At 43.7% G+C, this 27,328-nt stretch overlaps 1 protein-coding gene across 2 annotated transcripts in view; it reads right to left on the reverse strand.

Moving 5' to 3' along the window:
* Positions 1-27,328, reverse strand: part of SPON1 (spondin 1) — a 1,048,567-nt gene that overhangs the window by 51,487 nt on the left and 969,752 nt on the right. The gene's annotated exons all lie outside the window — the stretch shown is intronic.

Here is a 27,328-nt window from a genome sequence, read left to right on the forward strand (position 1 = left end):
GTCCATATTTCAGAATCTAAATTCTTTGTGCTAATAGCGTGCTCCTGAAACAAGGCCACATTTCTGCAGATAAATATTTTGTACTGGTAATATTTTTGTCCAGCCAGGAGTGCACATTTGAAAATATAAATTCTTTGTGCTAATAGAGTGAAACTGTAACAAGGCCTCATTTTCGCATATAAATATTTAGCATTGGTAATATATTGGTCTAGTCAGGAGTACACATTTGAAAATATAAATTCTTTGTGATAATAGCGTGGTCCTGAAACAAGATCACATTTGTGAATATAAATATTTTGTGCTGGTAATATTTTTGTCTAAGCAGGAGTCCATATCTGAAAATATAAATTATTTGAGCTAATAGTGTGGTCCTGAAAAAAGGCCACATTTCTGCATATCAATATTTTGTGCTGGTAATATTTTTGTCCAGACAGGAGTCCACATTTGAAAATATAAATTCAAAATGCTAATAGTGTGATCCTGAAACAAGGCAGCATTTGTGCATATAAATATTTTGTGCTGGTCATATTTTTGTTCAGGCAGGAGTCCACATTTGAAAATATAATTTATTTTTGCTAATAGCATGGTCCTGAAACAAGGTCACATTTGTGCATATAAATATTTAGTGCTATTAATATTTTTGCCGAGGCAGGAGTCCACATTTGAAAATATAAATTATTTGAGCCAGTAGTGTGGTTCTGAAACAAGGCCACATTTGTGCATATAAATATTTAGTGCTGGTAATATTTTTGTTCAAACAGGAGTCCTCATTTAAATATCTAAATTCTTTGTGCTAATAGTGTGGTCCTCAAACAAGGCCACATTTCTGCATATAAATATTTTGTGCTGGTAATATTTTTGCCCAGGCAGCAGTCCACATCTGATAATATCAATTCTTTGTCTTAATAGCGTGGTCCTGAAACAAGGCCACATTTCGGCATACAAATATATTATGCTGGTAACATTTTTGTTCAGCCAGGAGTCCACATTTGAAAATATAAATTATTTGTGCTAATAAGCGTGGTCCTGAAACAAAAGGCAACATTTGTCCATATAAATATTTTGTGATGGTTATTTTTGTCCAAGTAGGAGTCCACATTTGAAAATATACATTCTTTGTGCTAATCGCGTGGTCCAGCCACACTATCTCAGCAAATAAATAATGATTGTTAAATTAGTGACAGGTAACGGACAGGTCTGAGCCTAGGGTTGTGAAACAGCTGGTTAAAGGAGAGGAAGGGTACATCCAACAAGAGTGGGAAAAAGCTAGGTCATGGTGGAAGTGGAATGTGCTTGGTGATCCAGGTGTATGTGCGGTAGGTGGTAATATTACTGAAATCTCTACTGAACAAATTCGGTCTCATCCTATCCAAAGAAAACTGAGAACTTCACTTATTGGACTGGTTACCCCACTCCCTTTCTGGATGGTAAGCGCTCCCTCAAGTGGCCTCTCCTCTTCTTCCTCCACCTCAACATCACACACAGTACAGTCCTCAGAGTTAGCACCCCAATTACCCTTGTTTACTTCCCCCCATGTCACAACACTCCAACTGACAGTAGGGAACCACAGATGACTGAGTCTGCAGAACTGTTCACACATTCTATTCATGGGCCTCAGAAGTGTACTCCAAAGATTCACAGAGTCAAGAGCAGGAAAGCATCTGCACCAATGCCCAACATTGTTTTTAGTTGGATCCGGGGTTGGATGAAGTAGGGTCCAAGCAGAATCCTGACCCTCATCACCAGACATTTACTGTAAGGGCAGAAACAAGGAAGAGGGTGACTCTCAGGGCGAGGAGTGGAAGAACAGAGATGTTGACTATGAGGTTTTAGATGTCACTTGGTGTAAACCCAGAGTCACGAGGCAGAGTAGCTCAGCAGGTGGGGGTGGAGGAGGAGGAAGACAAGGAGGTTATGTTGTGGCCTCCCGCACAGACACAGAGTGATGCAACCACGACAACCACTTCATCCTCAGCCACAACTCTGGCTGTGGCCAGCAGCGGTTGTGGGTCTGCAATTTGCAGGGGCAGCAAGGGTTGCCTTGCCTGGGTCTTTTTTGAGACTGCAAAGGATGACCCAACTCACTTTATCTGTCAACTTTGTAAAAAACGACTCAGTAAGGGTAAAAATTGCAATAATTTGATTACTACATGCATGAATCGGCACATGCACGATCAACATGGGTTAGTCTGGGAATCTCACTGCACTAAAATGCAGACTAGCAGGCCTCGCTAGCCACTGGCCGCCCCATCAACTGCATCTGCTGATTCTTCCTTCTCCGTAACCGTGGCAACTGTTCTCACACAGGCCACTGGTCACAGAACCTCCACATATTTTCCCGCTACAGTCAGGGTGAGTGAGAGCACGTCAACTGTTACGGAAGTGAACATGCCTGCTGTTTTTTACTCATTTCAGACACTGATCCCACCACATTTTTCTCAATCCACTATAACATCTCCACCTGCACCTCTCTCACAGTCCAGCAGTTTGTCGCGTTCACCCTACTCCACCCCCTCTCAGCACAGCAGCCAGCCCTCAGTCCGATAGTTGTGGTCAAGTAAATGATTGTTTCCTTCCACACATGCCAAAGCTAAGAGCTTGATTCCCCATCTCCAATCTGTTGGCCACGGAAATCCTGCCATTCCACCTGGTGGATACAGATGGTTTCCGAAAGTTGATAGCCATCACAGTCCCCCAGTACCAGTTGCCCAGTCGCCATTACTTCTCTAAAAAAGATGTGCCAGCGCAACACCAGCATATTGCAGACAACATCACCCATTCCTTGAAAGTGCAGGAACAAATGGAGAAGGACGAGAAGGAAGATGTGATGGACGCGCATCAGTCAGGAGATGAAGGGGATCATGATTCCCTCTCTGATGTTCATGGTTGGTGGGAGGGGAGGAAGCGAGCTTAAGTGTTACCCAGCCATGAACACACCATGGACTTGGACCTCATGGAAGAGCCCGACACATGAGCACCTTCTTGCTGCACTATCTGCAACATGATGCCCGTATTGTTAGGATTAGAAATAGTACTGAGTACTGGGTAGCCACTCTGTTAGATACACGGTACAAGAGTAAATTTTGCCAGATGCTTCCTGTCCTGGTAAGGGTCGCACACATGCTTGAGTATAGAAACACGAGTGTAGAAAACTTTAAGAGTGGTTTTCCCCAAGACAGCAGTGAGGCACACAATGTGTATCGCAGTTGTAGACCTCCAACCCCGGGAACGTTGAGTGATCAATGCATACACATTAGCAGCAGCAGTATAAGTGGCTGAAGCAATTTCTGTGAGTCACTTCACACATTCTTTAGACCAGCCTGTGCACCAGCAGAAAAGAGTACAAGTCTGACAGGTAGTGAACAACTGGAGAGGATGGTGTAGGAGTCTCGAGCTTAATATCAATGCCATCAGGGAGGGTTTGGACCCTTTTGCAATTTGGTCTTCAAAAATGGAAGAGTGGTCTGAGCTCACCTGTCAAGCATTGGGGGTTTTGTCATACCCGGCAGCAAGTGTTCTCTCACGTGTCTTGAGCTCTGCTGGTAGTGTCTTAATGGATAAGTGCATCCAGATGTCCCCTGAAAGTGTAGACTGCCTAACTTTCATCAAGAAGAGAAAGTCATGGATCCCCACTGACTTTTGCACCCTAGTTGCAGACTGTGCAGACTAGGCAATAGAATAGTTTTTAGTGTGCTGCATTGATCTCACGTTATTGTAGACTGTGACATCTTTGTAATGGCTTCTGTGCCTGCTGTTGCTATGGCTGCTGTCGTTACTAACAATTTTTTTAAATGTGGAGACTCCAAGTTGGGTCTCCATCTGGTGGGTTGTCTGTAGTGGAAGGGGTGTCAGAGCCCCATTATACTATTTCTACTCTGGGGAAATTGATGCCACTCTAGTGGTGTGTGGCAATAATTTTTAAAAAAATTTGGACTCCAAGTTGAGTCTCCTTTATGTGTGTTGCCTGTAGCAGAAGGGCTCCCAGACCGGCAGGCCTACACTTACTGTCAACTACCTGTGTTACTATCCTTAATTTTTTCTACCAATAGTAGTCTACCAAACAGAAGTTTGGGCCACCTGAGCATGGCAGAGCAGAAAAGCAGTTTGAGCAATTGCATGAGATATCAGGGCTCCCAGCACAGCAGGCCTACACCGATCCCTCACCCACCTCATCTTAATTTGAAATTAAATTCAAAGCTGTAAATGCTGTGCCAGACACTGATACCTTATGCATGGCCCATGCCGACTGCTGCTGTGCCATTATAAAGTTCCAACTGTGGGTCAAATGATGCCACTTTTCCTGGTGTCTGCCCCTAATTTAAGCTGTTTTGGGCAGCTTTTGGGTCTCACATGAAGGTGTTGTCGTTTGGTTTTCCCCCCATTGAATTCAATGGGGTTCGGATATGTTTTTGACGAACCATTTGACGAATTATTTGGGAAACATCGGTACGTTCGCCAAACTGAACTTTGAAAGGTTCGCTCATCTCTAGTTACAACTCTTATGAAGTCATCTGAATATCATAGAGTGTAGATTTTCAGACAGGACTGTTTTCTATGAATCAGAACGAGAGCTGCTCTATATGAATGGTTTATGTTCTTGTGAACTCGAGGGATCATTTTATTACAAGGATGACCAATTGGCCATTCATCATAGTGGCATCCATGTAAGAATACATTTCTTCAGGACTAATTCTAATCTGGCTGCATCTTACCCCAGTGAAATAAGCTATTTGCCAGGTATGCCAGAAAAAATACCCAGGTCAATCAGCTTATGTTCCCATTTTCCACAGGCTGCATTTTAAAAGTTTTCTCTAAAGAGACAATCCCTTTAAATGTATTCATTCCTATCTCAATAGTTCTCTTCCTCAATAAGTTCATTATTGTATCTGGGAATAATGCTTTTGCAGTCTCCAGTTGGTCAAACTTGAGGTCCACACACACATTCAATAAAAGTCAGCCAAACCCTCCAATTTTGTTAGGATTTTGACCATCTAATTTACCACGGACAGTTGGATTTCAAACCTTTTGTCCAGTGGAGAGATAAGCCACCACCAGAGGAGTGTGGCAATGGCTTTTTGATAGAAGACATAGATATGCTCAGCAGATGTGAGCATTCTTTTGTATGGGTTAGTTGGGAGAGATAGTTGAAGGCCAAGCAGACAGCTGTTTAATGTTTAATGTTCAGCAGACAGCTGTTTAATGTGTATAGGGTAATCTGTCTGTTCTATGCTAATTAATATGGACATTTAGTTATGTATTTAGATATGTATTAGATGCACGATACACAAATCGGATTACAAAAATATTTAAACAGAGGTTGTAATGTAACAAAATAGGTTAAAAGCCAAGGGAGGTGAATACTTTTGCAAGCCATTGTATTCTTGGGGTTGTTGTCTTGCTGCAGAATAAATCTGGAGCCAATAAGAAACTTTCCTGATAGTATTTAATGATGGATAAGTATCTGCCTGCATTTCTCAGCATTAAGGACACTATTAATTTTGGCCAAATTCTCAACTCCATTTGCAGAAATGCTGCCATATTTCCGTGCCCCAGTTCCTATGTTTTATAAGGATAATTGAATTGCTTGGCCTTCTAATATATGTCAAATATAAGGTTCCTTGCAGCAATTGTTCCACGAAGAAAACTTCTGGTCAGTCTTCTCTGAACAGTAAATGGGTGTAGCTGGTCCCACTGGTTGCTGTCAGTTCTGAGTTGTTGGCACTGTTGGCCATCTTTCAATTTCGAAGGGAAGTAAGCATGACATGCATGCATGCAGGCATGCAATCATCATCTACTACACTAACTTTGCATGGCTGGCCACTGGGTTTACTATCCATAGGGTTGCCCATTTTATGGTGTCCTCAATGCTGAGAAATACAATCATATAATTATTCATCATGAAATACCATCAGGAAGGCGTCTGATTGGCTCCAAATATATTCTGAAGCTGGTCAACGACTCCAATGATGATGTGGACCACCAGAGTCCTGATTTCAATATTAAGTCTGTCTGGAATTACATGAAGAAAATAAACCGCCACCCAGAGGAGCCATTTTGGAAGTGCATTGAGGTGAAGGGTGCATTGCTGGAAAAGGGAAAAAAAAACAACAAAAAAAACTCTTTAAATCTCTTAGTTTGCTGTCTGTATTTCATTAATTCTTTACTTTTCTTTTTACTTAACATTGTCTATTGCAATTCCCATTAGGAAATGAGCTCCATTATTGACAATGCTAAGCAGTGTACATCTTGCCACATGTATGTATTCCTTGAACAGTCGGTCGGGGTTGCTTACTGCTGCGCGAGATGTGTGCACGTTGTGCGTTTGGAAGCCCAGATACTGGATCTAAATGAGCAGCTGGCAACACTGAGATCCATTGACAACATGGAAAGGAGTCTGCTGCTCACTGAACAGCAGCTCACTGGGGTAGATGTGGGGGAGGGTGGTAGTCGGGAGCTGCAGGACAGTGAGGTCGCTAGTTGGGTGACAGAAGGGGTGATAGAGGGAAGAGTGCCAGGGAGGCTAGTCCTGATCTGGCACACCCCAATAAGTTTGCAAAGTTGGCAGATGAGGGGAGTGACGGTACAGGGGTAGCACTACTGCAGCAAGGCATGTCCTCTGAAAGCCGGAGGAGTGTCAGCTCCAGTAAAGAGGGAAATAGGAGAGTAGGGCAGGCCAGGCAGGTGCTGGTAGTGGGGGACTCAATTATTAGGGGAATAGATAGGGCAATCTGTCACAAAGACAGGGATAATCGAACAGTGTGCTGCCTACCTGGTGCTCGAGTCCGGCACATCGATGATCGGGTTGACAGATTACTGGGAGTGGCTGGTGAGGACCCAGCGGTCATGGTGCACATTGGCACAAATGACAAAGTTAGAGGTAGGTGGAAGGTCCTTAAAGATGATTTCAGGGAATTAGGCTGCAAGCTGAAAGCAAGGACCTCCAAGGTGGTATTCTCTGAAATACTACCGGTACTACGTGCCACGCCACAGAGGCAATGGGAGATTAGGGAGATAAATAAGTGGCTCAATAACTGGTGTAGGAAGGAGGGATTCAGATTCCTGGAGAACTGGGCCGACTTCTCAGTTGGCTACAGGCTCTATGCTAGGGACCGGCTGCACCTTAATGGGGAGGGTGATGCGTGCTGGGGGAGAAAATGGATAGAAGGTTGGACGAGTGTTTAAACTAGGGATTGGGGGGGAGGGTATTCATTTTATAGGTGGGGAAGATAGTGCAGATAGTGACCTGGGCACAAATAAAGAAATTGGGGGTGGGGTTAGAACAGTCAATAAAGTAAGAAGGAATAGAGGCACAGAGAGATACATAAAATGCATGTACACTTATGCCAGAAGCCTCACCAACAAAATGGAGGAATTAGAATTAATTTTGTTGGAAAATAATTATGACATGGTAGGGATATCTGAGACGTGGCTGGACGAGACCCATGACTGGGCAGTTAATTTACAGGGCTATAGTCTGTTCAGAAATGACTGTACAAACAAGCAAAGGGGGGGTGTTTATATGTAAAATCATTCTTAAAACCTGTCTTGCGGGAGGATATATGTGAATCTAATCAAAATGTAGAGTCCCTGTGGGTGGAGATAAGGGGAGGGGGAAAAAATAATAAATTACTGATAGGGGTTTGTTGTAAGTCTCCAAAAATAATGGAAGTAGTGGAGAATATCCTCGTAAAGCAAATAGATGAAGCAGCGACTCAAGGAGAAGTCATTATTATGGGAGACTTCAACTACCCTGAAATACATTGGGGGACAGAAACACGTAGTTCAAGCAAAGGTAATAGGTTTTTGACTACTATGAGAGACAATTACTTTTCACAACTGGTTCAGGACCCAACAAGAAGGGGCGCACTGCTAGACCTAATATTAACCAATAGGCCAGACAGCATTTCAAATATACGAGTTGGGGGTCACTTGGGTAATAGTGATCACAAAATAATACGTTTTCATGTAACCTTTAATAAGATGTGTAGTAGAGGGGTTACAAGGACACTAAACTTCAGGAAGGCAAATTTCCAACGGTTAAGAGATGATCTTAGTGCAATAAACTGGGACGATATCCTGAGACATAAAGCTACACAAAGTAAATGGGAGACATTTATTAACATCCTGAATAGGACCTGTGCACAATATATACCCTTTGGGAATAAACATGCTAGAAATAGGAGAAAACCACTATGGCTAAATAGAGCTGTAAGGGGCGCAATAAGTGACAAAAAGAAAGCTTTTAGAGAACTAAAGCAAGTAGGTAGTGATGAGGCATTAAATAAATATAGAAAATTAAATAAATTATGTAAAAAACAAATCAAGGCAGCAAAGATTGAGGCAGAGAGAATCATTGCAAGAGAAAGTAAAAATAACCCCAAAATATTCTTTAACTACATAAATAGTAAAAAACTAAAAAATGATAGCATTGGCCCCCTTAAAAATAGTCTGGGTGAAATGGTGGATGAGGATGAGGAAAAAGCCAATATGCTAAATGATTTTTTTTCAACCGTATTTACACAAGAAAATCGCATGACAGAAAACATGATTAGTGATAACAAAAATTCTCCATTAAATGTCACTTGCTTAACCCAGCAGGAAGTACGGCGGCGTCTAAACATCACTAAAGTTGAAAAATCCCCGGGCCCGGATGGGATACACCCGCGAGTACTGCAGGAATTAAGTAATGTCATAGATAGACCATTATTTTTAATCTTTAAAGATTCCATAAAAACAGGGTCTGTACCACAGGACTGGCGTATAGCAAATGTGGTGCCAATATTCAAAAAGGGGACAAAAACTGAACTTGGAAATTATAGGCCGGTAAGCTTAACCTCTACTGTGGGTGAAATCCTGGAGGGTTTCCTAAGAGATGCTATAATAGAGTATCTGAAGAAGAATAACCTCATGACCCAATATCAACATGAGTTTACGAGGGACCGTTCCTGTCAAACTAATCTGATCAGTTTTTATGAGGAGGCAAGTTCTGGACTGGACCAAGGAAATGTAGTGGATGTTGTGTATATGGACTTTTCAAAAGCTTTTGATACGGTTCCACACAAAAGTTTGATACATAAAATGAGAACAATGGGGATAGGGGAAAATATATGTATGTGGGTTAAGAATTGGCTCAGTGATAGGAAACAAAGGGTGGTTATTAATGGAAAACACTCCGACTGGGTCTCCATTAACAGTGGGGTACCACAGGGGTCAGTATTGGGCCCCCTTCTTTTTAACATATTCATTAATGACCTTGTAGGGGGCATACAGAGTATTATTTCAATATTTGCAGATGACACTAAACTCTGCAGGGTAATCAATACAGAGGAGGACAATTTTATATTACAGGAGGATCTATGTAAACTAGAAGCTTGGGCTGATAAATGGCAAATGAGCTTTAATGGGGATAAGCACTTGGGCAGAGGAAATAAAATGTATAATTATATGCTTAATTGTAAAACACTGGGCAAAACTGTAACTGAAAAAGACCTGGGTGTATTGGTGGACGACAAGCTCACGATAAGTGGCGAGTGTCAGGCAGCTGCTACAAAGGCAAATAAAATAATGGGATGCATTAAAAGAGGCATAGATGCTCATGAGGAGAACATAATTTTACCTCTATACAAGTCATTAGTGCGACCACACTTAGAATACTGTGTACAGTTCTGGTCTCCGGTGTATAAGAAATACATAGGTGAACTAGAGCGGGTGCAGAGAAGAGCGACCAAGGTTATTAGAGGACTGGGGGGTCTGCAATACCAAGACAGGTTATTACACTTGGGGTTATTTACTGTGGAAAAAAGAAGGCTTAGGGGTGATCTTATTACTATGTACAAGTATATGAGGGGACAGTACAAAGACCTTTCTACTTATCTTTTTACTTTGAGGCCTGAGACGGGGACAAGGTGGCATCTTCTACGTCTGGAGGAAAGAAGGTTTAATCATAATCACAGACGGGATTCTTTACTGTAAGAGCAGTGAGACTATGGAACTCTCTGCCGCATGATGTTGTAATGAGTGATTCACTGTTAAAATTTAAGAAGGGCATGGATGCCTTTCTTGAAAAGTATAATATTACAGGTTATAAATACTAGATTCCTTGATAGGGCGTTGATCCAGGGAACTAGTCTGATTGTCGTATGGAGGCGGGAAGGAATTTTTTTTCCCCAATGTGGAGCTTAGTGTTTGCCACATGTTTTTTTTTGCCTTCCTCTGGATCAACATGTTAGGCTATGGGTTGAACTAGATGGACTTAGTCTTCCTTCAACCTTAAAAACTATGTTACTATGTTACTAAGTAGGATCCAAACCCGTACTATTAATGAGAATAACCTTGGCACTCAACAGTTCAAAATAAAATAAATTTTAATGCAGTCCAAAATTCACTTTCCCGTGCCTCCAACGCCAACAATGCAATAACGTCCTCAAGGGGAATGTTGTCCATGATCCCTAAACGGGTAAGAATTATAACATCAAAAATGATTTCACTTGTGACAGTTCATTCGTTGCATACCTTATAAAATGCCCGTGCGGTTTGTCTATGTGGGCGAAACTACACAACCTGTAAAGGATCGAATCTCCAAGCACAAGTCCACTATTTGATGCAAAAACCTATTGTTACCTATCCCCCAACATTCCATTGCAGCTGTTAGAACCTTCCTGTTTGTTTTTTCCATCTTGTGTTTTGCGGTCATGTGACCATCTGCCTTTAAATTCAACCTCCGCCCTTTTGGCTGTGCTGGACTTCAGTGTTTTTTGACTGTTTTGCTAGCCAGGTGCTTTGGTGCCTATCTCTGTCAGTTTGCTTGGTCCTTCTGGGACCTCTAGTACCTTTTTGTCAGTTTGTCTTTTTGTGTTCTGCAGCAACTTTCTCTGTTCAGGAAGTGTCCCATTTTTGCTCCTGTCCTTAGTTCTTTTAAGAACCCCCTCCTAAGTATTGTGAGCTTCGTTTAAGTAAAGGAAAAACAAAAGGTAAGGTATGCCCGTATTGCTTGTTTACGCTCTGCAGGAGTATTTCTTTCAGGGAGTACTACTTTGCAGGAAAATTTGATTGAATTTCAGGTATTTGTGGATTGTGGTTCAACACTTAATGTGATTGATAAAGGGTTTTTGGAAAAACTTAAATTGAAATCCAAACCTTTGTCATCACCTATTTCTGTGATTGCAATTGATAACACTCCCTTGAAATGTATTACTCACAAGGTTGCTGCATTTCCCCTCACTATCAATGGACTTCACCAAGAAATTTTGTACTTGGTTGTATTAAATAATTTACCCTCTCCGGTCGTTCTAGGTTTGACTTGGTTAAAACTGCACAATCCTTTACTGGACTGGTCTACTAAAGTGAATAAGTCTTGGAGTCCAAAGTGCTATGATAAATGTTGTAATGATTGCATTGCGGCTGTGGAAAAAGGGGAATTATCGGAAGCTATTAAAAATTTTTGGAGGGTTTTTTCGCCGGAGGAGTCGCAAGTTTTACCTCCTCATAGGGATTACGATTGAGCCATTGAGTTTGTTCCGGGAGCTACTCTTCCCAAAAGTCGCTTATTTAATCAGACTATCCCTGAAAGAAAGGCCTTGGAGGAGTACATACAGACTAGCCTGGCTGCTGGTCACATTAAACCTTCTAAGTCGCCTGTGGCAGTTGGATTTTTCTTAGTTAAAAAAAAGGACGGGGGTTTACTTAAATGACACGATTTTAATGAAATGAATAAGATTACCGTACGCAATTCCTACCCATTGCCATTAATTCCTGACTTGTTTAACCAGTTGGTGGGGGCCAAGTGCTTCTCTAAAATTGATCTCCGGGGGGCATACAATTTGTTACGAGTGAAGGAGGGTGATGAATGGAAAACTGCTTTTAACACTCCGGTAGGTCATTTTGAGAATCTGGTGATGCCTTTTGGTCTTACCAATGCACCTGCATTTTTTCAGAACCTTATTAATGACATCCTGAGACCTTTGATTGGTAAGAATGTGGTTGAGTATTTGGATGACATTTTGATTTATTCGCCAGATCTAGAGTCCCACTGGCAGAGTGTACGTGAAGTTTTGCAGTTATTAAGTGATAATTCACTCTTTGCTAAGCTGGAGAAATGTGAGTTCACTGTGCAGAGAATTCGTTTTTTTGGGCTACATTGTCTCCAGCGAGGACTTTGAGATGGACCCGGTGAAGGTTCAGGTTGTGTAGGAATGGCCTAGGCCTATTGGTTTGAAATCTATACAGAGATTTTTGGGTTTTGCCAATTATTACAGGAAATTCATTAAGAATTTTCCTGTAATTGTTAAACCTCTAACCGATCTCACCAGGAAAGGTGCAAATACGGCCCAGTGGGCTACTGAGGCCATTGAAGCGTTTGAGAATGTCAAAGAGACAAAGAGAGGTTAAGTTCTGCCCCTATCCTTACACAGCCTGATGAAACCACGCCTTTTTTGGTCGAGGTCGATGCTTCATCAGTGGGGGACGGAGCAGATTTGTCTCAGGACAACAAGGGTGGAATACATCCTTGTGCCTTCTTTTCTAAAAAAATTTCGGAAACCGAACTGAATTATGATGTTGGAAATCGGGAGTTGCTGGCTATTAAACTTGCGTTTGAACATTGGCGTCATTTCTTGGAAGGTGCTAGATTTCCTATTCATTTTTTCACAGATCATAAGAATTTGATCTATCTGGATGCTACCAAGCGCTTGAATGCCCGTCAAGCTAGATGGGCACTTTTTTTTTCTCAGTTTCATTTTTCTGTTACCTATATCCCTGGTACTAAGAAGGTTAAAGCCGATGCTTTAACTCGCAGCTTCTCTCCTGCGGTCAGTGCCGAGGAGTAGGAGCGCATTTTACAGAAAGGAGTTGTGGTGGCGGCATTGGACTCCGCTTTGGAAAATGGGATTCTGAAAAATCAAGATGATGCTCCATCTAACACTCCCCATGGGAGGTTGTTCGTGCCTAGAACCTTTAGGAGAGATTTGTTTGTGGCGTGTCATGAGTCTCGGTTGGCAGGTCATCCAGGAATTTCTGAGACTAAGAGACTTATCAGTTGCAGTTTTTGGTGGGCTGGATGGCAGAAAGAAGTCATCAAGTGGGTGCGTCCATGTATGGTGTGTGCTAGGTCAAAGGCTTCACATACTCCTGCTGTGGGGTTGCTTAGCCCTCTGGATGTTCCTGTGCGCCTTGGACGCATCTCACAATGGATATTATTACTGATCTGCCTGTATCCGAGGGTTTTACTGTCATCTGGGTGATCGTGGACTGTTTTACTAAGAGGTGTCATTTGGTTCCATTCATTAAGTTGCCCTGCACCAAGACACTCACTAAAGCGTTTGTTAAGGAGATTGTCAAGCTTCATGGCATTCCCACGGATATTGTTTCTGATAGAGGACCTCAGTTTGTGGCTCGCTTTTGGCGTGCTTTTTGTGACAGGTTGGGAATCCATTTGTCATTTTCGTCTGTGTATCATCCTGAGTCTAATGGACAGACTGAAAGAAAGAACCAGGATGTTGAACAGTTTTTGCGTTGTTTTGTGGCAGACAATCAAGAGGTGTGGTCTGAGTTTCTGCCTCTCGCAGAATTTGCTCTTAACAATCATACATCCTCCTCTGCTAGGTGTTCTCCTTTTTTTTATTGTACTGGGAGACATCGGTCTTTTGGTTCGTTCTCCAAATTGGGGTCGGCGGTGCCGGAGGAGGAGAATTTTTCTGGTGATTTGGAGAGAGTTTGGACTAATGTACATTGCAACCATCAAGAGGCTAGCAAGAAGTCCAAAAAAGTATTTTGACAGGAAACGTAAGGAGGTTTTGTTTACTGTGGGTGACATGGTTTGGTTGTCCTCAAGGAACCTGCGGTTGAGGATTCCCTCTAAAAAACTGGGTCCTAAGTTTGTTGGTCCATTTAAAGTGCTTCAGGTTGTTAACCCATCTCCGGTTAGGTTGGATGTCCCTACTTCCTGGAAGATTAATCCTGTGTTTCATGTTTCCTTGTTGAAAAATGCTGATGTATCAGATAGGGATGCCACTGTCACAGTTCCTCTTGTGGTGGAAGACGGTGAATATGAAATTTCTCGTATCTTGAAATCTAGATGGCATAGAGGGAGATTACAGTATCTTGTCTCCTGGAAGGGTTTCGGTCCCAAAGATAACTTCTAGGTAAGGGCAGATGATGTCTCTGCTCCAAGGCTTGTTAGAGCTTTCCATAAGAGGTTTCCGGATAGGCCTGGGCTTGGAGGATCCTGAGGATCCTCATAAAAGAGGGGGTACTGTTAGAACCCTCCTGTTTGTTTTTTCCATCTTGTGTTTTGCGATCACGTGACCATCTGCCTTTATATTCCAGCTCCGCCCTTTTGGCTGTGTTGGGCTTCAGTGTTGTTTGACTGTTTTGCTAGCCAGGTGCTTCGGTGCCTATCTCTGTCAGTTCGCTTGGTCCTTCTGGGACCTCTAGTACCTTTTTGTCAGTTTGTCTTTTTGTGTTCTGCAGCAACTTTCTCTGTTCAGGAGGTGTCCCATTTTTGTTCCAGTCCTTAGTTCTTTTAGGAACTCCCTCACTTATTCCATAGGTCTCCGTTCAGACTAGCAGAGGACTTAGGTGGGTCTGTTCGTTATGAACAAGCAGCCCGCTACATCGTAGGGATTCAGCTTAGTCTTACTGTAGGGACAGTTTATCCCTTTCTTTCCTTAGAACTTGTTGCAGATCATAACAGCAGCAGGTCATGATATTTCCCAGGTCTAATACCAAGTTCTGGAACAGGTCCTTCCACCACGCTGGGGGAGGCAACCGGATATGCCTCCTAAAAAGTCGAGAGGCATACTGGATACATGAATTGCAGTCCCTGTCACCCAAGGGACTGCTTTTTTATAGGGATTTGGACTCTTACTTGACAGCATGTCTATCAGGATTTGTCACCCACAGATCAGACATTTCTTAATGTTTATTTGTTCTCCGCATTGTTTTACAGGGAGCCAGTGTTCAATAGATGGAGACACCATTGATTGTACCTATTTACTTACATATTGTTCCCTTTTATTACAGATAAACTACCTCATGGCACCCCCCACTTCTTGTCCGGTGTCTACATCCATCTACACATCATGCCCCCCGAGATAACATGCCTCCCTTCTGTGGAACACATGTCTCCCCTGATTGACACGCATGCTTCCAGCCCTGTGGCACGCATGTTCACCACTATCTGGAATGCACAGCTACTTCCTGACAGCACGCGGCACGTCATTTCTGTTGACGTCAAACGCGCATTTCTGGTTCTCACAGCCTGGACCCCAGTAATTAGCAGATATCGGTCAGCTGCATCACCAGTCCCTCCCTGCTTGCCTCTTAAAGGACCTGCCCCCAGCCACCCTCCGATAGCACCTAAAACAAGCAGTGGATGCCGCGTCCTCCATTTAAAATGGGCAAGGCACGTGGCAAGGGATGGAAATTGGACGTGATGGTGATGATGCATGCAGAGGCCAAGGACAAGGCCATGGGCAAGCTGAAATTGTGCCACAACAAACACCCATATCTTCTCGCCTGACCTTCCTGTCCCAATTCCTAGGGGACAGCAGCACACCACTATTGAACCCACAGCAGTGTCAAAAGGTTGTTGGTTGGATAGCGGATAATTCTTCCAGTCACTTAGCCACCACCACCCTGTCTTCCACACGGTCAAGTCTCAGTAGCCGTGAGTCTGGACTGCATATTCCTCACCCTGATCCTCCTTCCTCCCACCATGCCGAGTGCCCGGAGACAACTGATCCCACACTTGGACACTCTGAAAAGCTGTTCACTTTTCCATTTATACATTCGGGCCTCTCGCCCAGTCCACTTGAAGCGGGGCAAGAGGAGATCGCGTGTAGCGATGCCAAAATATTTGAGCAGCCACGGTCACACGAAGGTGACGGTGGGAAAGTGTCACAAGTGGTGGACAATGATGAGACACAATTGCCAGAAAGTCAGGAGGAGGACCAGAGTGTGAAAGTGGAAGACGAGGTGGTGGATTATATAGTAACTGACCCAACCTGGCAGGAGGACATGCAGAGCGAGGACAGCAGCACACAGGGGGAGGGGGGCAGAGCACCCCAACAGGCAGGAAGAAGCAGTGCGGTGGCCGCAGACAGAAAGCAGGCAACCGTTCCCCGTAACACCAACACGAAGGAAGTTGCCAGTACAACTGTTAGGTCTTCCCGAGTCTGGTTGTTTTTGAAAGACTCTGCCGATAACCACAAAAAGGCCATTTGTACCACCTGCCAGGCCAGCATCAGCAGGGGTGGCAAAACGACCAGTAAGACCACCACCAGCATGATCAGGCACATGGCAGCAAAGCACCTGACTTTGTGGGCCGAACCCCAGGGTCCAGGAACAGTGTCTGCAGCTGGTACCATTGCTTCTTCGGCTGTTGTGCATGCAAGCCAATCCCCTGTCCATGGTGCATGCGAAGATGCCTCCTGCCCTGCACCTGTCGTTGAGCACTCTCAAGTAGCAGCATCAGGAAGCACGTACAGTGGTGGCCAAAAGTATTGGCACCCCTGCAATTCTATCAGATAATACTCAGTTTCTTCCTGAAAATGATTGCAATCACAAATGTTTTGGTATTATTATCTTCATTTAATTATTCTTCAATGAAAAAACACAAAAAGAATTGTCCTAAAGCCAAATTGGATATAATTGCACACCAAACCTAAAAAAGGGGGTGCACAAAAGTATTGGCACTGTTTGAAAAATCATGTGATGTTTCTCTAATTTGTGTAATTAACAGCACCTGTAACTTACCTGTGGCACCTAACAGGTGTTGGCAATAACTAAATCACACTGGCAGCCAGTTAACATGGATTAAAGTTGACTCAACCTCTGTCCTGTGTCCTTGTGTGTACCACATTGAGCATGGAGAAAAGAAAGAAGACCAAAGAACTGTCTGAGGATTTGAGAAACAAAATTGTGAGGAAGGATGAGCAATCTCAAGGCTACAAGTCCATCTCCAAAGACCTGAATGTTCCTGTGTCTCCCTACATGTGGACGGAAAAGAAAAATTGATGAGAGATTTCAACGCAGCATTGTGCGGATGGTGGATAAAGAACCTCGACTAACATCCAAACAAGTTCAAGCTGCCCTGCAGTCCGAGGGTACAACAGTGTCAACCCGTACTATCTGTCGGCGTCTGAATGAAAAGGGACTGTATGGTAGGATACCCAGGAAGATCCCACTTCTTACCCCAAGACATAAAAAAGCCAGGCTGGAGTTTGCCAAAACTTACCTGAGAAAGCCTAAAACATTTTGGAAGAATGTTCTCTGGTCAGATCAGACAAAAGTAGAGCTTTTTGGGAAAAAGCATCAACATAGAGTTTACAGGAAAAAAAAAGAGGCATTCAAAGAAAAGAATACGGTCCCTACAGTCCAACATGGTGGAGGTTCCCTGATGTTTTGGGGTTGCTTTGCTGCCTTTGGCACTGGACTGCTTGACCGTGTGCATGGCATTATGAAGTCTGAAGACTACCAACAAATTTTGCATCATAATGTAGGGCCCAGTGTGAGAAAGCTGGGTCTCCCTCAGAAGTCATGGGTCTTCCAGCAGGACAATGACCCAAAACACACTTCCAAAAGCACTATAAAATGGTTTGAGAGAAAGCACTGGAGACTTCTAAGGTGGTCAGCAATGAGTCCAGACCTGAATCTCATAGAACACCTGTGGAGAGATCTCAAAATGGCAGTTTGGAGAAGGCACCCTTCAAATATCAGGAACCTGGAGCAGTTTGCCAAAGAAGAATGGTCTACAATTCCAGCAGAGCATTGTAGGAAACTCATGGATAGTTACCCGAAGCGGTTGTTCGCAGTTATTTTGGCTAAAGGTTGTGCAACCAAGTATTAGGCTGAGGGTGCCAATACTTTTGTCTGGCCCGTTTTTGGAGTTTTGTGTGAAATGATCAATGATTTGACTTTTGCTTGATTCTCTTTTGTGTTTTTTCCTTGCAAGCAAATTAAATGAAGATAATAATACCAAAGAATTTGTGATTGCAATCATTTTCAGGAAGAAACTGAGTATTATCTGACAGAATTGCAATACTTTTGGCCACCACTGTACATGTCCATTTCCTATCGCAGCATTCAGTTGTCCATACCCCAGTCCTGGGAATGCAAGCGCAAATATGCAGCCAACGCCCCACAGGCCACACTACTAAATTCTCACATTTCATGACTGCTTGCACTCGAAATATTGCCTTTTAGGCTTGTGGAGATGGAAGCATTCCGCAATCTGATGGCGGCGGCCATCCCTCGGTACTCGGTCCCCAGCCGCCACTATTTCTCTCGGTGTGTCATCCCCGCATTACACAAGCACGTTCCCAAAACTTTAGCCGTGCCCTCAACAACATAGTTACCGGGAAAGTCCACCTAACCACGGACACGTGGACAAGTGCTTGTGGGCAGGGATGGTACATCTCACTGACGCCACACTGGGTTAACATAGTGGAGGCCAGGACCCAGTCGGACCTTGGGACGGAACACGTCCTCCCAACGCCAAGAATTGTGGGCCCTAGGTCAATCAGGGTTGCCCCCATGGTCGACAGCTCCTGCACCTCATCCTTCTCAGCCTCCTCCTCTTCAGCCTCCATATCCGAAATGACCACATCATTCACAAGCTGGAAGCACTGCAACACTGCCTCGGCAAAGTGGCAACAGGCTGTGCTGAAGCTAATATGCTTAGGTGACAAACCGCACAATGCTGAAGAATTGTAGACAGCTCTGAAAGAGCAGACAGATCTGTGGCTCACACCGCTGAACCTACAGCCAGGAATGGTCATGTGTGACAATGGCCGGAACCTGGTGGAGGCTCTAAAGCGAGGCGAGCTCACACACGTACCATGCCTGGCCCATGTGCTTAACCTCATGGTTCAGCGGTTTCTCAAATCCTACCCGGAGCTGTCGAATCTGCTTGTTAAAGCATGCCACCTGTGTGCCCATTTTAGAAGTTCAGCTACAGCTTCCACCGCCCTTGCCGTGTTTCAGCAGTGTTTGCAGCTTCCAGCTCACAGACTGCTGTGTGATGTCTCCATGTGTTGGAACTCTATACTGCAGATGTTGGGAAGGATTTGTGAGCAGAAGAGGGCAGTTGTTGAGTACCAGCATCAACAAGGCCGTCGGTATTCAGTTCAGACTCCACACATAAGACCTCAGGAGTGGACATGGATGTCAGACATATGTACCATCCTCCAAATCTTTGAGGACTCCACCAAGATGGTAAGTGGCGATGACGCCATAATTAGCATCACCATCCCGCTTCTCTGTCTTCTGAAACACACTCGGCTCACAATCAAAGAGGATGCATTGCAAGCGGTGCATGATGAGATGGAGCAAGGAACCATACAGGGTGACTACACACAGCCAAGCCTCATCTCATCCCAATGTGGATTGGGTGACAATGAGGAAGAGGAGGAAGGACAGGAGCTAGTTTCATGAACTATAGATGGTACTACCTGCACAGCTGTCATACCGTCTGTTCAGTGTGGATGGCCATTGGACAGAGAGGAAGAGGAGGAGAGCATGGTGAGTCATCCTCTTGGTGAGGACACGGAAGTGTGGCCTGTCAGTAGTCTGGCATGCATGGCTGAGTTTATGTTATGCTGCCTTTCTCATGACCCTCGAGTTCTCAAAATTTTGGGTGACAGTCATTACTGGTTGGTGACACTTCTAGACCCATGCTACATATCTCTTATTCCTGAGGTGGACAGGTCTACAAAAATGGGGCTACACCAGAAGGCCCTTGTTGCGGAACTATTAAAAAAATTCCCATCTGAAAACGCTGGCGGCAGAGGGCACACTTCGTTGGACAACCAAGGAGTACAGGCGAGAGAGACACAACTTCAATCCAGCAGAAGCAGGGGAACACTGTCAAAGTTCTGGGAGAGTTTTATCAGACCCTCCCATCGCACAGGCCCTGAGGCGCGGGGTACTCTCACAAGGAGTGCAAAGTTTGGGAAGATGCTGAGGGAGTACCTTGCCGACCATACCAATGTCCTCCGTGATTCCTCTGTGCCTTATAATTATTGGGTATCCAAGCTGGATATGTGGAATGAACTGGCTCTCTATGCCTTGGTGGTTCTGGCCTGCCCTGCCGCCAGCATTTTATCAGAGTGGGTTTTTAGTGCTGCTGGTACAATTATAACTGATAAGAGCATCCGCCTGTCAACTGAAAATGCTGACAGGCTGAGTCTTACAAAAATGAACAAGGGCTGGGTTGGGCCAGACTTCTCAACACCACCGAATGATAGCAGCGTAATATAAACTCAAATCCAGTGTCTTTTCTTGGGAGGTGTATTACCATGCACCTTTTCACACCCACACATTGGTATACGCTTCCTGATTTTGGCTATTTGCTCTTATCCTCCTCCTTCTCCTCATCCTCCACCACCATATCACCAGGGTGACCATGGTCCGTGATGCAGCACCCACATAATTTTTTAAACTGGTGTTTATGATGCCTGTAAAAACATTTTTTTATACAGTATGTTCATGTATACCCCCCATGGGTAAATGTTTGTCAGCCCATACACTTAGTGCATGGGCATTACAAGTATAGGAGGCCCGCTCCTTTCTAATGGGAACATTTTTTTTATGAGGCCCTCCTCCACGTCTCTTCCAAGGGGCATTGAAGTGCCTACTATTTTTTGGCAGCCCTTGCATTCACTGCATAGGCCAACACTATAGGAGACTCTCTCCTTTCTAATGGGAATTTGTCCTTACTGTGGCCCTGCTCTATGTGTCTTTAATTTCTTAGTGGGGGTTTTCCTAAATTTGGTCAGCCGTTGGACTCACTGCATACCTTATAACTGTATAGCAGACTCTCTCATTTCTAATGGGAACATGTACTTGTTACTGTGGCCTTGCTCTATGTGTCTTTCAGAGGCCCTCCATCATCAATGAAACAGAATGTGTCTGATAACAAGCTTGCAAAATGTTAAAATGACATTTCCCGGTGAATGCATTTACCTTAAAAAATAACGTAAAAAAAAAACAAAAACAGTAGGATCTTTTTTTAGTATAAAAAACAGTCGCCAATGTAACCTCAATGTAATCACATTGTTCAGCTCCTGCACCTCCTCTTCCATCTCCGTAATGACCACATCAGTCACAAGCTGAAAGCACTGCAGCACTGCCTTGGCCAAGCGGCAACAGGCTGTGCTAAAGATAACATGCTTAATTCTTAGGTGACAAACCGCCCAGCACTGTAGAGTTGTTGAAAGCTGTAACACAGCAGCTTGATGTGTGGCTCTCACCGCTGAACATACAGCCAGGCATGGTCATGTGTGACAATGGGTGGAACCTGGTGACGGAGAAATGACAGCCGGAGTAGATACGGTTTCCCTCTATGCCAGTCCTTTCACCAAGCTAAAGAATATGGCTGTGGTGAAATACAACTCCCACTGAGAGGCTGTTTCAGATTGAAAAACATTGGGCCCACCAGAGGATTTGATTCTGAGGGCTCATCTTTCTCCCCCACACAAGAGCCCCATAGCAGCTGCAAAGTTAGTGCTATTATGAACTCTCAAGATGTAGAAGCCAGGGCACACCAGAGGATTCTCTGGTGGGACCGTCCAACCCTGCCGAGAAGCAGTCCTGGCTAAGAAAAGTGCGTTGGAAGGTTCCCGGACACTCTATGGCTGCTTTTTTACTGAGGTGGAAACCCACGCAAACACGGGGAGAACATACAAAATCCTTGCAGATGTTGTCCTTTCTGGGATTTGAACCCAGGATCCCAGCGCTGCAAGGCTTCAGTGCTAACCACTGATCCAATGTGCTGCCGTTCACCCTCTGATATCTAACAGGCTGGAGAAACTTGCACCTACTGCTACTCTTCAGCTCCTTTGGGAGAAACTAATATATTTGGGTAGCCACTCAGTCTACTAAATAAAATTCCTGAGAAGGAAATTGGGGAAGGCTTCACCACTAGTACTGGGGGCAGTGCTAATACCATGGCGTTGAACCATAGTTTACTGGAAATATTCCAGGCTGGTAGGAGGCAAGCAGATTCCCACAGAAAAGTACCAGCAGTAATGTTCAGGGACCCATGCTTGTAGAAGGCAGAGACAACACCGGGAGAAATAGTGGCGGCTGGGAACCGAGCATGGACACGAGGCATGAGGTTGTGAAAAGCTTCCGCCTCCACGAGCCTAAAAGGCCAAATTTCAAGTGAAAGTAGCTTTAGAGGACTTCCTGGGAGAAATCACAGCTGGAGTAGATATGGTTTCCAAAGTCCTTTCACCAAGCTAAAGAATATGGCTGTGGTGAAATACAACTCAGCAAAAAAGCAATGGACTGGCTCCGCACCGTCCCTGGCCACATTCACCTGTCCACGTGATTGTGGTTAGGTGGTCCTTCCCAGTAAGTGCACTGGGGAGGGCACGGGTAATGTTGTGGGCCCCGTGCTTGTGGAAGGTGGAGACGACACCAGGAGAAACAGTGGAGGCTGGGGACCGAGAATGAACAACCGGCCGCTGCCAGCATGAGGTTATGAAAAGCTTCCGCCTCCTTGAGCCTAAAAGGCCACATTTCAAGTGTAAGCGGCTGTCAAAAATTTGGCAGTATAGTATTGCAGCCTGTGGGTTGGTGGGTGGCTGGCAGCATACTTGCGCTTGCATTCCAAGAAATGAGGTAGGGACAACTGAACGTTGCACTGGGACAAGGACGTGGACGGTGATTGTTGCAAATCTGCACCGACAGGTGCATGGCGGAAGGCATCTTCACATGCGCCAAGGATTACTTATGATGGGCACACTTTTAGGCAGTGACCTGGGAGTCAGAGATGCTTCCAGAGGTCTTCCCCATGCTGTTCCCATGACTTTTCAGCACTGCATGCATGTGTCTGATGATGTGTCACACACCACATGGCCAGATAAGGTTGTAAAATGCTAAAATGACATTTCCTGGTGAATGCATTTGTCTTGGTTGAAAGCAATGCAAAAGTGCAAAAATGCATCAAAAACACTACGAGTGAACATAGCCCAAGGTGTGGAGGAGTATTTTTGTTTTTGGTTATTTATTTTGCTTTATATACAAGTCATTACCCTGGAAAGGATGTTCCTTAACATATTTCCCAGGAAAATCCATTTTGGTTTTGTTTTTGTATGTTTTATTGTGAGTCTGTAAAAGTGGTGTAATACTCTGACAAAGTTGTTGATAGCAGTGATCTGGGAGTCAGAGATTCTTCCAGTGGTCTTCCCCATGCTGTTCCCATGTCATTTGAGCACAGTTCCCATCGATTTTGGCAATTTTTAGGCCCTCTGCAGACCGCCGGGGGGAGCCACCTGAAAAATTCTCGAGTTTCCCATAGACTTACATTGGGCACGTTGCTCGGGTCGAGTACCCGAGCATTACAATGTGCTCGACTCGAGCAACAAGTACTCGAGCATTTTAGTGCTCACTCATCACTAGTTAACACTGCCTAACATTACAGTATATGATTTAATTTTCATTTGCATCATAATTTGTTTCTATGAATTATTGTTTATGTTTATTTTTTATGTTGATGCTTTATTATTTATTTTCATTTATTTTTGTTCTTTATTTCTTTTGTCCAACAGTTTACTGATGAAGGTCAATTAGACCAAAATGTTTACTTTTGAATTTTGGACTGCATTAAAATTTATTTTACTTTGAACTGTTGAGTGCCGAGGTTATTCTCTGGAATTACATGAAGAGACAGAAGGACTTGCACAAGTCTATATCCATAGATGATCTGTGGTTAGTTTTCCAAGATGTTTAAAACAACTTCCCAGCCAAGATCCTTCAAAAACTCAGTACAAGTGTAGATAGAAGAATTGATGCTTTGATGCTTGTTTGAAAACAAAGCATTGTCACACCAAATATTGATTTGATTTAGATATCTCTTTTGTTCATTCACTTTACATTTTGTTAATGGCTAAAATTAAACTAACACTTTTATATTTAAAGCAATTTTATCCTGCAACCTTTCTTCTTTTATAACCTTTTATATATATATGTATTTGATACACTGCCGATTTTGCAAGTTTTCCCACCTACAAAGAATGGAGTGATCTGTAATTTTTACACTTCAACACTTGTACACTTCATCTGAGAGAGACAGTATCTTTAAAAAAATCCAGAAAATCACATTGTATGATTTTTAAATAATTAAATTGCATTTTATAGCATGAAATAAGTATTTGATCACCTACCAACCTACAAGAATTCTGGCTCCCACAGACTTGTTAGTTTTTCTTTAAGAATCCCTCCTACTCTGCACTTGTTACCTGTATTAATTACCCCTGTTAGAACTCATTACATGTATAAAAGACACCTGTCCACACTCAATCAATCATACTCCAACCTCTCCACCATGACCAAGACCAAAGAGCTGTCCATGGACACCAAGAACAAAATTGTAGACCTACACAAGGTTGGAATGGGCTACAGGATAATAGTCAAGCAGCTTGTTGAGAAAGCAACAACTTTTGGCACAATTATTAGAAAATAGAAGGAACACAAGATGACTGTCAATCTTTCTCGCTCTGGGGCACCAAGCATGATCTCGCCTCGTGGGGTAAGGATCATTTTGAGAAAGGCCAGGAATCAGGCAATAACTAAACAGGAGGAGCTGGTTAATGACCTGAAGAGACATGGGACCACAGTCTCAAACATTCCATTAGTAACAGACTATACCATCATGGATTAAAATCCTGCAGGGCACGCTAGATCCCCTTGCTCACACTACCACATGTCCAGGCCCATTTGAAGTCCGCCAATGACCATCTGGATGATCCAGAGGAGGCATACGGTCAGAAGAGACCAAAATAGAACTTTTTGGTATCCACGCCACTCATCGTGTTTGGAGGAAGGAGGATGAGTACAACCCCAAGAACACCGTCCATATCGTGAAGCATGGTGGGGGAAACATCATACTTTGGGGGTGATTTTCTGCAAAGGGGACAGTATGACTGCACTGCATTGAAGGGAGGATTGATGGAGTCATGTATAGAAAGATTTTGGCCAACAATTTCCTTCCCTCAGTAAAAGCATTGAAGATGGGTCGTGTCTGGGTCTTCCAGCATGACAATGACCCTACACATACAGCCAGGGCAACTAAGAAGTGGCTCTGTAAGAAGCATTTCATGGTCCTGGAGTGGCACATAATATAAAATCTTTGGAGGAAGCTGAACTCAATGTTGCCCAGTGACGGCCCCGAAACCTGAAAGATCTGAAGATCTGTATGAAGGAGTGGACCCAAATCCCTGCTGCAGTGTGTGCAAACTTGGTGAAAAACTACAGGAAACATGTGACCTCTGTAATTGCAAACAAAGGTTTCTGTACCAAATATTAAGTTCTGTTTTTCTATTGTGTCAAATACTTATTTCATGCAATAAAATGGAAATTAGTTATGTAAAAATCAAACAATGAGATTTTTCTGGATTTTTTTTAAGATTCTGTCTCTCCCAATTTAAGTATACTCTTGATAAAAATTACAGACTTCACCATTTCCCAGGTGGGAAAACTTGCAAAATCGTCAATGTATAAAATACTTTTTTTTCCACACTGTATATACATACACACATATGTGGAAATAGATGTATTCTTAATGAGCAGCACTGCCAGCTTGCATCATACATCACTCTGTACAACTCGAGGATAATGGGCCATTTTAGAATCTTTTCATAATCTAGTAATAATGATTCACTGTGGCTTGTAAAGGGCACTATGCAATATTTTGTAATGAATCGTACTGAGATTACTACACTGGTTAGACAGAGGCTACAAAAGAACAGTTAACGATCTGAATCACTATTAAGACCTCTCAGAATGCCTACGGGGAGAAGGGCATCAGAGTATGGCTTAACATGAACTTGAGTACATTTAAAGGAGGTTTTGACTTGGCTCATTAGAGCACAATACAAAGTTGGAAAAGTGTTTTTCTTCCTGCATTTTACTAATAATGTGTTGTGCTGCTTTTCTGACTGCCTAAAGCCTCATTCAGACATCCATTTTTGTTGTACATGTTCTTGTGGTGAGAGTGTAATGACCGGAGGTCCAAGAGAGATCCAGTGAGTCATAAACTGAGACAGAGACAGAAATAAACAACACTTTCTTTACTAAAACAGGGATTAGACTAAAATTCAGTATTGCATGAATCAGTCTCAGGTTCTACCTGGGACACTGTCCCTACTAAACACACACAATCAGCAAAAGCAGAAATCAATGTGCCAATCTCAAGGTTTCCAGTTTATGTGAATTATTCTAAAGATCTGGAACAATTTTACCTAAACAAAGTGTCAGTCTAGTGAGGGCGGTCTATAGGGACCCCCTGAGATGGCACACTGAGTACAATCCTATCACTATTAACAATAACAATGCATGAAACTACACCAATTGCTCTTATACCCCTATTATAAGGATACCCGGGTATCTTAAAGTTACGGTACCATTAACCTCAGATGTAGTCTATCACAGACCTGTGAATCGCGGTGGCTGCAGCTAGTCCCGGAAAACTTTGGCGCCAAAACAAAAGCAACGTTCACAAAAACAGCAAAGGTTCCTTGCCTTGTCGGCCGATGCCGAGCCCACACGCCGGGGACTTTAGTCCTGTAGCCTCAGGTTAAGGTCTGGGAAGATCTTTTCACAAGGCTTGTCAGTATCCTCTCAATGTGAACAGCACCAAACCCCTTCCCTCCTCTCGCAGTCACTCACTCTTTTCCAGACCACCGACCACGTACTCCGTCACAGAGATGGATTCCTTAGTCTCTTTCCCTTCTCACTCGACACTTGGCTCCTTCAGCACAAAGTCTCTAGTCCACTCAGCATGGACTTCCACAAAACTCCAAAGAGCCACACAGCGTTCCCCAGCTCAGCACTTGTACTTAAGCAGGAACACAACTTCACCAGGGACAGGGGTTTACAATCTCCACAGGGAAGCTTGTAGAGACAGAGTCTTGTTGCAGCTCAGTTCTCACAGACTTCCTGTCTAGCCTCTCACACAGCAGACACCCTCAGAACACACAGGCTCTCCAGCACTGCCTCTGCTCTGAGCTCAGCCAAGCAAAAGTCACAGGGTCCTAATGCTCTCCTGCTGCTATCACAGTTCACACTTTCACAAGAGGAGATGGGGTTAATCCTGCACTGCCTATTAAGACCTTTTTCACATATAGAACATTCGCCCATTATAGTGTATGGGAATGATCATATGTCTATTTTTATTTTTACAGACTGACTGTTTTTGATCAACATGTCTGTTTGTTTTTGCTGATTTTCTAATCAAACTCACTGAATTAAGTGGATGGGCCCTTAAAAATAACATATAGCACTCAGATGGCATCTGAATACTTGGCATTTTCTTACTGTCTAATGA

This window comes from Phyllobates terribilis, unplaced genomic scaffold (assembly GCF_046119375.1).
Source record: "Phyllobates terribilis strain yellow unplaced genomic scaffold, ASM4611937v1 Scaffold_75__1_contigs__length_6962009, whole genome shotgun sequence".
Taxonomy (NCBI): Eukaryota; Metazoa; Chordata; class Amphibia; order Anura; family Dendrobatidae; genus Phyllobates; species Phyllobates terribilis.